We start from the raw sequence: 11,260 nt of genomic DNA on the forward strand, positions 1-11,260 counted from the left end.
TCAGCCGGGTATTAGGGTTCTTCCTAAGGGAAAAGCCGTGAAAGCAGCCATGTTGTGGCACTTCTGCACTCCCTTTGGGATGCCTTTGGCAGATGAAGTAAGCCTGGAACTCAGGGCTTCCTGGTTAAAGAAATCCAAGCCCTAGGCTGAACCCTAACCCTAACCCTAGGCAGATAAATCAGCCTAGGTATAGGGATGGTGCCAAGGAAAAAGCTGTGAAAGCTGCCATGTTGTTGCACTTTTGTACTACCCTTGGGATGCCTTGAACAGCTGCAGTGTGCCTGGAGCTAAGGGCTTCCTAGTTTTAAAAATCCTACCCCTAGGCCTAAGCCTAACAGTAACCCTGGGAAGGGAAATCAGCCTGATGTTAGGCTTCTTGCCAAGGAAAAAGCCATGAAAGCAGCCATGTTGTGGCACTTTTACACTCACTTTTGGATGCCTTTCACAGCTGCAGTGTGCCTGGAACTCAGGGCTTCCTGCTTTTAAAAATCCTAGCCCTAGGCCGAACCCCAACCCTAAGATGAGAAAGGCAAATCAGCCAGGAATTAGGCATGTCCCCAAGGAAAAAGCTGTGGAGGCAGGCATATTGTGGTACTTTTGCGCTCTTCTTGGCTAGTCCTTCGCAGCTGCTGTGTTCTTGGAACTCAGGGCTTTCTGGTTAATAGACCCTTACCCAAGGCGTAACTCAAAACTTAACCCTAGGAAGGAAAATCAACCTATGGTTCGGGATGCTCTCATGGAAATATCAGTGGTGGCAGCCAAGTTGCGTCACTTTTGCGCTCCCCTTGGGATGCCTTTCGCAGCTGCAGTGTGCCTGGAGCCCAGGGCTTCCTGGTTTTAAAAGTCCTAGGCCTAAGCCTAACAGTAACCCTAGGAAGGTAAATCAGCTGGGTATTAGGGTTCTTCCTAAGGGAAAAGCCGTGAAAGCAGCCATGTTGTGGCACTTCTGCACTCCCTTTGGGATGCCTTTGGCAGATGAAGTAAGCCTGGAACTCAGGGCTTCCTGGTTAAAAAAATTCAAGCCCTAGGCTGAACCCTAACCCTAACCCTAGGCAGATAAATCAGCCTAGGTATAGGGATGGTGCCAAGGAAAAAGCTGTGAAAGCTGCCATGTTGTTGCACTTTTGTACTCCCCTTGGGATGCCTTGAACAGCTGCAGTGTGCCTGGAGCTAAGGGCTTCCTAGTTTTAAAAATCCTAGCCCTAGGCCTAAGCCTAACAGTAACCCTGGGAAAGTATGTCAGCCTGGTGTTAGGCTTCTTGCCAAGGAAAAAGCCGTGAAAGCAGCCATGTTGTGGCACTTCTGCACTCCCTTTTGGATGCCTTTCACAGCTCCAGTGTGCCTGGAACTCAGGGCTTCCTGCTTTTAAAAATCCTAGCCCTAGGCCGAACCCCAACCCTAAGACGAGAAAGGCAAATCAGCCAGGAATTAGGCATGTCCCCAAGGAAAAAGCTGTGGAGGCAGGCATGTTGTGGTACTTTTGCGCTCTTCTTGGCTAGTCCTTCGCAGCTGCTGTGTTCTTGGAACTCAGGGCTTTCTGGTTAATAGACCCTTACCCTAGGCGTAACTCAAACCTTAACCCTAGGAAGGAAAATCAGCCTATGGTTCGGGATGGTCTCATGGAAATATCAGTGGTGGCAGCCAAGTTGCGTCACTTTTGCGCTCCCCTTGGGATGCCTTTCGCAGCTGCAGTGTGCCTGGAGCCCAGGGCTTCCTGGTTTTAAAAGTCCTAGGCCTAAGCCTAACAGTAACCCTAGGAAGGTAAATCAGCCGGGTATTAGGGTTCTTCCTAAGGGAAAAGCCGTGAAAGCAGCCATGTTGTGGCACTTCTGCACTCCCTTTGGGATGCCTTTGGCAGATGAAGTAAGCCTGGAACTCAGGGCTTCCTGGTTAAAGAAATCCAAGCCCTAGGCTGAAGCCTAACCCTAACCCTAGGCAGATAAATCAGCCTAGGTATAGGGATGGTGCCAAGGAAAAAGCTGTGAAAGCTGCCATGTTGTTGCACTTTTGTACTCCCCTTGGGATGCCTTGAACAGCTGCAGTGTGCCTGGAGCCCAGGTCTTCCTAGTTTTGAAAATCCTAGCCATAGGCCTAAGCCTAACAGTAACCCTGGGAAGTCAAATCAGCCTGGTGTTAGGCTTCTTGCCAAGGAAAAAGCCGTGAAAGCAGCCATGTTGTGGCACTTTTGCACTCCCTTTTGGATGCCTTTCACAGCTCCAGTGTGCCTGGAACTCAGGGCTTCCTGCTTTTAAAAATCCTAGCCCTAGGCCAAAGCCCAACCCTAAGACGAGAAAGGCAAATCAGCCAGGAATTAGGCATGTCCCCAAGGAAAAAGCTGTGGAGGCAGGCATGTTGTGGTACTTTTGCGCTCTTCTTGGCTAGTCCTTCGCAGCTGCTGTGTTCTTGGAACTCAGGGCTTTCTGGTTAATAGAGCCCTTACCCTAGGTGTAACTCAAACCTTAACCCTAGGAAGGAAAATCAACCTATGGTTCGGGATGGTCTCATGGAAATATCAGTGGTGGCAGCCAAGTTGCGTCACTTTTGCGCTCCCCTTGGGATGCCTTTTGCAGCTGCAGTGTGCCTGGAGCCCAGGGCTTCCTGGTTTTAAAAGTCCTAGGCCTAAGCCTAACAGTAACCCTAGGAAGGTAAATCAGCCGGGTATTAGGGTTCTTCCTAAGGGAAAAGCCGTGAAAGCAGCCATGTTGTGGCACTTCTGCACTCCCTTTGGGATGCCTTTGGCAGATGAAGTAAGCCTGGAACTCAGGGCTTCCTGATTAAAAAAATTCAAGCCCTAGGCTGAACCCTAACCCTAACCCTAGGCAGATAAATCAGCCTAGGTATAGGGATGGTGTCAAGGAAAAAGCTGTGAAAGCTGCCATTTTGTTGCACTTTTGTACTCCCCTTGGGATGCCTTGAACAGCTGCAGTGTGCCTGGAGCCCAGGGCTTCCTAGTTTTAAAAATCCTAGCCCTAGGCCTAAGCCTAACAGTAACCCTTGGAAGGTAAATCAGCCTGGTGTTAGGCGTCTTGCCAAGGAAAAAGCCGTGAAAGCAGCCATGTTGTGGCACTTTTGCACTCCCTTTTGGATGCCTTTCACAGCTCCAGTGTGCCTGGAACTCAGGGCTTCCTGCTTTTAATATCCTAGCCCTAGGCCGAACCCCAACCCTAAGACGAGAAAGGCAAATCAGCCAGGAATTAGGCATGTCCCCAAGGAAAAAGCTGTGGAGGCAGGCATGTTGTGCTACTTTTGCGCTCTTCTTGGCTAGTCCTTCGCAGCTGCTGTGTTCTTGGAACTCAGGGCTTTCTGGTTAATAGAACCCTTACCCTAGGCGTAACTCAAACCTTAACCCTAGGAAGGAAAATCAGCCTATGGTTCGGGATGGTCTCATGGAAATATCAGTGGTGGCAGCCAAGTTGCATCACTTTTGCGCTCCCCTTGGGATGCCTTTCGCAGCTGCAGTGTGCCTGGAGCCCAGGGCTTCCTGGTTTTAAAAGTCCTAGGCCTAAGCCTAACAGTAACCCTAGGAAGGTAAATCAGCCGGGTATTAGGGTTCTTCCTAAGGGAAAAGCCGTGAAAGCAGCCATGTTGTGGCACTTCTGCACTCCCTTTGGGATGCCTTTGGCAGATGAAGTAAGCCTGGAACTCAGGGCTTCCTGGTTAAAGAATTCCGAGCCCTAGGCTGAACCCCAACCCTAAGACGAGAAAGGCAAATCAGCGAGGAATTAGGCATGTCCCCAAGGAAAAAGCTGTGGAGGCAGGCATGTTGTGGTACTTTTGCGCTCTTCTTGGCTAGTCCTTCGCAGCTGCTGTTTTCTTGGAACTCAGGGCTTTCTGGTTAATAGACCCTTACCCTAGGCGTAACTCAAACCTTAACCCTAGGAAGGAAAATCAGCCTATGGTTCGGGATGGTCTCATGGAAATATCAGTGGTGGCAGCCAAGTTGCGTCACTTTTGCGCTCCCCTTGGGATGCCTTTCGCAGCTGCAGTGTGCCTGGAGCCCAGGGCTTCCTGGTTTTAAAAGTCCTAGGCCTAAGCCTAACAGTAACCCTAGGAAGGTAAATCAGCCGGGTATTAGGGTTCTTCCTAAGGGAAAAGCCGTGAAAGCAGCCATGTTGTGGCACTTCTGCACTCCCTTTGGGATGCCTTTGGCAGATGAAGTAAGCCTGGAACTCAGGGCTTCCTGGTTAAAAAAATCACAGCCCTAGGCTGAACCCTAACCCTAACCCTAGGCAGATAAATCAGCCTAGGTATAGGGATGGTGCCAAGGAAAAAGCTGTGAAAGCTGCCATGTTGTTGCACTTTTGTACTCCCCTTGGGATGCCTTGAACAGCTGCAGTGTGCCTGCAGCCCTGGGCTTCCTAGTTTCAAAAATCCTAGCCCTAGGCCTAAGCCTAACAGTAACCCTGGGAAAGTAAATCAGCCTGATGTTAGGCTTCTTGCCAAGGAAAAAGCCGTTAAAGCAGCCATGTTGTGGCACTTTTGCACTCCCTTTTGGATGCCTTTCACAGCTCCAGTGTGCTTGGAACTCAGGGCTTCCTGATTTTAAAAATCCTAGCCCTAGGCCGAACCCCAACCCTAAGACGAGAAAGGCAAATCAGCCAGGAATTAGGCATGTCCCCAAGGAAAAAGCTGTGGAGGCAGGCATGTTGTGGTACTTTTGCGCTCTTCTTGGCTAGTCCTTCGCAGCTGCTGTGTTCTTGGAACTCAGGGCTTTCTGGTTAATAGAGCCCTTACCCTAGGCGTAACTCAAACCTTAAGCCTAGGAAGGAAAATCAACCTATGGTTCGGGATGGTCTCATGGAAATATCAGTGGTGGCAGCCAAGTTGCGTCACTTTTGCGCTCCCCTTGGGATGCCTTTTGCAGCTGCAGTGTGCCTGGAGCCCAGGGCTTCCTGGTTTTAAAAGTCCTAGGCCTAAGCCTAACAGTAACCCTAGGAAGGTAAATCAGCCGGGTATTAGGGTTCTTCCTAAGGGAAAAGCCGTGAAAGCAGCCATGTTGTGGCACTTCTGCACTCCCTTTGGGATGCCTTTGGCAGATGAAGTAAGCCTGGAACTCAGGGCTTCCTGGTAAAAAAAATTCAAGCCCTAGGCTGAACCCTAACCCTAACCCTAGGCAGATAAATCAGCCTAGGTATAGGGATGGTGCCAAGGAAAAAGCTGTGAAAGCTGCCATGTTGTTGCACTTTTGTACTCCCCTTGGGATGCCTTGAACAGCTGCAGTGTGCCTGGAGCCAAGGGCTTCCTGGTTTTAAAAATCCTAGCCCTAGGCCTAAGCCTAACAGTAACCCTGGGAAGGTAAATCAGCCTGGTGTTAGGCGTCTTGCCAAGGAAAAAGCCGTGAAAGCAGCCATGTTGTGGCACTTTTGCACTCCCTTTTGGATGCCTTTCACAGCTCCAGTGTGCCTGGAACTCAGGGCTTCCTGCTTTTAAAAATCCTAGCCCTAGGCCGAACCCCAACCCTAAGACGAGAAAGGCAAATCAGCCAGGAATTAGGCATGTCCCCAAGGAAAAAGCTGTGGAGGCAGGCATGTTGTGGTACTTTTGCGCTCTTCTTGGCTAGTCCTTCGCAGCTGCTGTGTTCTTGGAACTCAGGGCTTTCTGGTTAATAGAGCCCTTACCCTAGGCGTAACTCAAACCTTAACCCTAGGAAGGAAAATCAGCCTATGGTTCGGGATGGTCTCATGGAAATATCAGTGGTGGCAGCCAAGTTGCGTCACTTTTGCGCTCCCCTTGGGATGCCTTTCGCAGCTGCAGTGTGCCTGGAGCCCAGGGCTTCCTGGTTTTAAAAGTCCTAGGCCTAAGCCTAACAGTAACCCTAGGAAGGTAAATCAGCCGGGTATTAGGGTTCTTCCTAAGGGAAAAGCCGTGAAAGCAGCCATGTTGTGGCACTTCTGCACTCCCTTTGGGATGCCTTTGGCAGATGAAGTAAGCCTGGAACTCAGGGCTTCCTGGTAAAAAAAATTCAAGCCCTAGGCTGAACCCTAACCCTAACCCTAGGCAGATAAATCAGCCTAGGTATAGGGATGGTGCCAAGGAAAAAGCTGTGAAAGCTGCCATGTTGTTGCACTTTTGTACTCCCCTTGGGATGCCTTGAACAGCTGCAGTGTGCCTGGAGCCAAGGGCTTCCTAGTTTTAAAAATCCTAGCCCTAGGCCTAAGCCTAACAGTAACCCTGGGAAGGTAAATCAGCCTGGTGTTAGGCGTCTTGCCAAGGAAAAAGCCGTGAAAGCAGCCATGTTGTGGCACTTTTGCACTCCCTTTTGGATGCCTTTCACAGCTCCAGTGTGCCTGGAACTCAGGGCTTCCTGCTTTTAAAAATCCTAGCCCTAGGCCGAACCCCAACCCTAAGACGAGAAAGGCAAATCAGCCAGGAATTAGGCATGTCCCCAAGGAAAAAGCTGTGGAGGCAGGCATGTTGTGGTACTTTTGCGCTCTTCTTGGCTAGTCCTTCGCAGCTGCTGTGTTCTTGGAACTCAGGGCTTTCTGGTTAATAGAGCCCTTACCCTAGGCGTAACTCAAACCTTAACCCTAGGAAGGAAAATCAGCCTATGGTTCGGGATGGTCTCATGGAAATATCAGTGGTGGCAGCCAAGTTGCGTCACTTTTGCGCTCCCCTTGGGATGCCTTTCGCAGCTGCAGTGTGCCTGGAGCCCAGGGCTTCCTGGTTTTAAAAGTCCTAGGCCTAAGCCTAACAGTAACCCTAGGAAGGTAAATCAGCCGGGTATTAGGGTTCTTCCTAAGGGAAAAGCCGTGAAAGCAGCCATGTTGTGGCACTTCTGCACTCCCTTTGGGATGCCTTTGGCAGATGAAGTAAGCCTGGAACTCAGGGCTTCCTGGTTAAAGAAATCCAAGCCCTAGGCTGAACCCTAACCCTAACCCTAGGCAGATAAATCAGCCTAGGTATAGGGATGGTGCCAAGGAAAAAGCTGTGAAAGCTGCCATGTTGTTGCACTTTTGTACTCCCCTTGGGATGCCTTGAACAGCTGCAGTGTGCCTGGAGCCCAGGGCTTCCTAGTTTTAAAAATCCTAGCCCTAGGCCTAAGCCTAACAGTAACCCTGGGAAGGTAAATCAGCCTGGTGTTAGGCTTCTTGCCAAGGAAAAAGCCGTGAAAGCAGCCATGTTGTGGCACTTTTGCACTCCCTTTTGGATGCCTTTCACAGCTCCAGTGTGCCTGGAACTCAGGGCTTCCTGCTTTTAAAAATCCTAGCCCTAGGCCGAACCCCAACCCTAAGACGAGAAAGGCAAATCAGCCAGGAATTAGGCATGTCACCAAGGAAAAAGCTGTGGAGGCAGGCATGTTGTGGTACTTTTGCGCTCTTCTTGGCTAGTCCTTCGCAGCTGCTGTGTTCTTGGAACTCAGGGCTTTCTGGTTAATAGAGCCCTTACCCTAGGTGTAACTCAAACCTTAACCCTAGGAAGGAAAATCAGCCTATGGTTCGGGATGGTCTCATGGAAATATCAGTGGTGGCAGCCAAGTTGCGTCACTTTTGCGCTCCCCTTGGGATGCCTTTCGCAGCTGCAGTGTGCCTGGAGCCCAGGGCTTCCTGGTTTTAAAAGTCCTAGGCCTAAGCCTAACAGTAACCCTAGGAAGGTAAATCAGCCGGGTATTAGGGTTCTTCCTAAGGGAAAAGCCGTGAAAGCAGCCATGTTGTGGCACTTCTGCACTCCCTTTGGGATGCCTTTGGCAGATGAAGTAAGCCTGGAACTCAGGGCTTCCTGATTAAAAAAATTCAAGCCCTAGGCTGAACCCTAACCCTAACCCTAGGCAGATAAATCAGCCTAGGTATAGGGATGGTGCCAAGGAAAAAGCTGTGAAAGCTGCCATTTTGTTGCACTTTTGTCCTCCCCTTGGGATGCCTTGAACAGCTGCAGTGTGCCTGGAGCCCAGGGCTTCCTAGTTTTAAAAATCCTAGCCCTAGGCCTAAGCCTAACAGTAACCCTTGGAAGGTAAATCAGCCTGGTGTTAGGCGTCTTGCCAAGGAAAAAGCCGTGAAAGCAGCCATGTTGTGGCACTTTTGCACTCCCTTTTGGATGCCTTTCACAGCTCCAGTGTGCCTGGAACTCAGGGCTTCCTGCTTTTAAAAATCCTAGCCCTAGGCCGAACCCCAACCCTAAGACGAGAAAGGCAAATCAGCCAGGAATTAGGCATGTCCCCAAGGAAAAAGCTGTGGAGGCAGGCATGTTGTGCTTCTTTTGCGCTCTTCTTGGCTAGTCCTTCGCAGCTGCTGTGTTCTTGGAACTCAGGGCTTTCTGGTTAATAGAACCCTTACCCTAGGCGTAACTCAAACCTTAACCCTAGGAAGGAAAATCAGCCTATGGTTCGGGATGGTCTCATGGAAATATCAGTGGTGGCAGCCAAGTTGCGTCACTTTTGCGCTCCCCTTGGGATGCCTTTTGCAGCTGCAGTGTGCCTGGAGCCCAGGGCTTCCTGGTTTTAAAAGTCCTAGGCCTAAGCCTAACAGTAACCCTAGGAAGGTAAATCAGCCGGGTATTAGGGTTCTTCCTAAGGGAAAAGCCGTGAAAGCAGCCATGTTGTGGCACTTCTGCACTCCCTTTGGGATGCCTTTGGCAGATGAAGTAAGCCTGGAACTCAGGGCTTCCTGGTTAAAGAATTCCGAGCCCTAGGCTGAACCCTAACCCTAACCCTAGGCAGATAAATCAGCCTAGGTATAGGGATGGTGCCAAGGAAAAAGCTGTGAAAGCTGCCATGTTGTTGCACTTTTGTACACCCCTTGGGGTGCCTTGAACAGCTGCAGTGTGCCTGGAGCCCAGGGCTTCCTAGTTTTAAAAATCCTAGCCCTAGGCCTAAGCCTAACAGTAACCCTGGGAAGGGAAATCAGCCTGGTGTTAGGTTTCTTGCCAAGGAAAAAGCCGTGAAAGCAGCCATGTTGTGGCACTTTTGCACTCCCTTTTGGATGCCTTTCACAGCTCCAGTGTGCCTGGAACTCAGGGCTTCCTGCTTTTAAAAATCCTAGCCCTAGGCCGAACCCCAACCCTAAGACGAGAAAGGCAAATCAGCCAGGAATTAGGCATGTCCCCAAGGAAAAAGCTGTGGAGGCAGGCATGTTGTGCTACTTTTGCGCTCTTCTTGGCTAGTCCTTCGCAGCTGCTGTGTTCTTGGAACTCAGGGCTTTCTGGTTTATAGACCCTTACCCTAGGCGTAACTCAAACCTTAACCTTAGGAAGGAAAATCAGCCTATGGTTCGGGATGGTCTCATGGAAATATCAGTGGTGGCAGCCAAGTTGCGTCACTTTTGCGCTCCCCTTGGGATGCCTTTCGCAGCTGCAGTGTGCCTGGAGCCCAGGGCTTCCTGGTTTTAAAAGTCCTAGGCCTAAGCCTAACAGTAACCCTAGGAAGGTAAATCAGCCGGGTATTAGGGTTCTTCCTAAGGGAAAAGCCGTGAAAGCAGCCATGTTGTGGCACTTCTGCACTCCCTTTGGGATGCCTTTGGCAGATGAAGTAAGCCTGGAACTCAGGGCTTCCTGGTTAAAAAAATTCAAGCCCTAGGCTGAACCCTAACCCTAACCCTAGGCAGATAAATCAGCCTAGGTATAGGGATGGTACCAAGGAAAAAGCTATGAAAGCTGCCATGTTGTTGCACTTTTGTACTCCCCTTGGGATGCCTTGAACAGCTGCAGTGTGCCTGGAGCTAAGGGCTTCCTGGTTTTTAAAGTCCTAGGCCTAAGCCTAACAGTAACTTTAGGAAGGTAAATCAGCCGGGTATTAGTGTTCTTCCTAAGGGAAAAGCCGTGAAAGCAGCCATGTTGTGGCACTTTTGCACTCCCTTTTGGATGCCTTTCACAGCTCCAGTGTGCCTGGAACTCAGGGCTTCCTGCTTTTAAAAATCCTAGCCCTAGGCCGAACCCCAACCCTAAGACGAGAAAGGCAAATCAGCCAGGAATTAGGCATGTCCCCAAGGAAAAAGCTGTGGAGGCAGGCATGTTGTGCTACTTTTGCGCTCTTCTTGGCTAGTCCTTCGCAGCTGCTGTGTTCTTGGAACTCAGGGCTTTCTGGTTAATAGAGCCCTTACCCTAGGCGTAACTCAAACCTTAACCCTAGGAAGGAAAATCAGCCTATGGTTCGGGATGGTCTCATGGAAATATCAGTGGTGGCAGCCAAGTTGCGTCACTTTTGCGCTCCCCTTGGGATGCCTTTTGCAGCTGCAGTGTGCCTGCAGCCCAGGGCTTCCTGGTTTTAAAAGTCCTAGGCCTAAGCCTAACAGTAACCCTAGGAAGGTAAATCAGCCGGGTATTAGGGTTCTTCCTAAGGGAAAAGCCGTGAAAGCAGCCATGTTGTGGCACTTCTGCACTCCCTTTGGGATGCCTTTGGCAGATGAAGTAAGCCTGGAACTCAGGGCTTCCTGGTTAAAGAAATCCAAGCCCTAGGCTGAACTCTAACCCTAACCATAGGCAGATAAATCAGCCTAGGTATAGGGATGGTGCCAAGGAAAAAGCTGTGAAAGCTGCCATGTTGTTGCACTTTTGTACTCCCCTTGGGATGCCTTGAACAGCTGCAGTGTGCCTGGAGCTAAGGGCTTCCTAGTTTTAAAAATCCTAGCCCTAGGCCTAAGCCTAACAGTAACCCTGGGAAAGTAAATCAGCCTGATGTTAGGCTTCTTGCCAAGGAAAAAGCCGTGAAAGCAGCCATGTTGTGGCACTTTTGCACTCCCTTTTGGATGCCTTTCACAGCTCCAGTGTGCCTGGAACTCAGGGCTTCCTGATTTTAAAAATCCTAGCCCTAGGCCGAACCCCAACCCTAAGACGAGAAAGGCAAATCAGCCAGGAATTAGGCATGTCCCCAAGGAAAAAGCTGTGGAGGCAGGCATGTTGTGGTACTTTTGCGCTCTTCTTGGCTAGTCCTTCGCAGCTGCTGTGTTCTTGGAACTCAGGGCTTTCTGGTTAATAGAACCCTTACCCTAGGCGTAACTCAAACCTTAACCCTAGGAAGGAAAATCAGCCTATGGTTCGGGATGGTCTCATGGAAATATCAGTGGTGGCAGCCAAGTTGCGTCACTTTTGCGCTCCCCTTGGGATGCCTTTTGCAGCTGCAGTGTGCCTGGAGCCCAGGGCTTCCTGGTTTTAAAAGTCCTAGGCCTAAGCCTAACAGTAACCCTAGGAAGGTAAATCAGCCGGGTATTAGGGTTCTTCCTAAGGGAAAAGCCGTGAAAGCAGCCATGTTGTGGCACTTCTGCACTCCCTTTGGGATGCCTTTGGCAGATGAAGTAAGCCTGGAACTCAGGGCTTCCTGGTTAAAGAAATC

This window comes from Ammospiza nelsoni, unplaced genomic scaffold (genome assembly GCF_027579445.1).
Source record: "Ammospiza nelsoni isolate bAmmNel1 unplaced genomic scaffold, bAmmNel1.pri scaffold_51, whole genome shotgun sequence".
NCBI classification, from domain to species: domain Eukaryota; kingdom Metazoa; phylum Chordata; class Aves; order Passeriformes; family Passerellidae; genus Ammospiza; species Ammospiza nelsoni.